This window comes from Sinocyclocheilus anshuiensis, unplaced genomic scaffold, assembly GCF_001515605.1.
Source record: "Sinocyclocheilus anshuiensis isolate Anshui unplaced genomic scaffold, SAMN03320099.WGS_v1.1 scaffold966, whole genome shotgun sequence".
In the NCBI taxonomy this organism is placed as follows: Eukaryota; Metazoa; Chordata; class Actinopteri; order Cypriniformes; family Cyprinidae; genus Sinocyclocheilus; species Sinocyclocheilus anshuiensis.
Window position 1 is genome coordinate 727475 of NW_015540909.1, and position 556 is coordinate 728030.

Consider the following 556-nt stretch of genomic DNA (forward strand, 5'->3'; position numbering starts at 1 on the left):
AATGTTAACAACATCAGCATTGGTGACTATGAGTATAGTGTGTATTAAGAGTGTAGATTTCAATTTCTGCACAGTCTGACCTAATTGTCATACTCTTCGAATTTCATATTAAGCAATTCTTTCAACCCAAAAAGCAAATTATGCTCCCTTCGAACTGGTTTTCTTTCAAATACAAATCTTTGTAATCCCAGGCTATCTGTAATCAGAAGCACATTTATAACTGGAATATAATTTAATTTCATTCACATGTGTTTCATAAACACATAATCCTTTATGGATTACAATCCGCCATCAAAATGATACATTTAATTATTCTGGCTGCTGTGAGAAAAGGCTATAAACGATCGGCCACCTGCAGGATCCTCACATGCGATATAGCCTACTAGCCAGGACAACTTCTTTATGTTTACAGACCTGACGTAATGACGCAGTGCCATGCTCAATTTCCCGCGAAAACCTACCTGTACCACTCAAATTAGAAAACATTATTATAAACTAACCGTTATGAATCGGGCTAAAGTAAGGCGATAGTTTTGAACACTGGCTGGTTATGTAC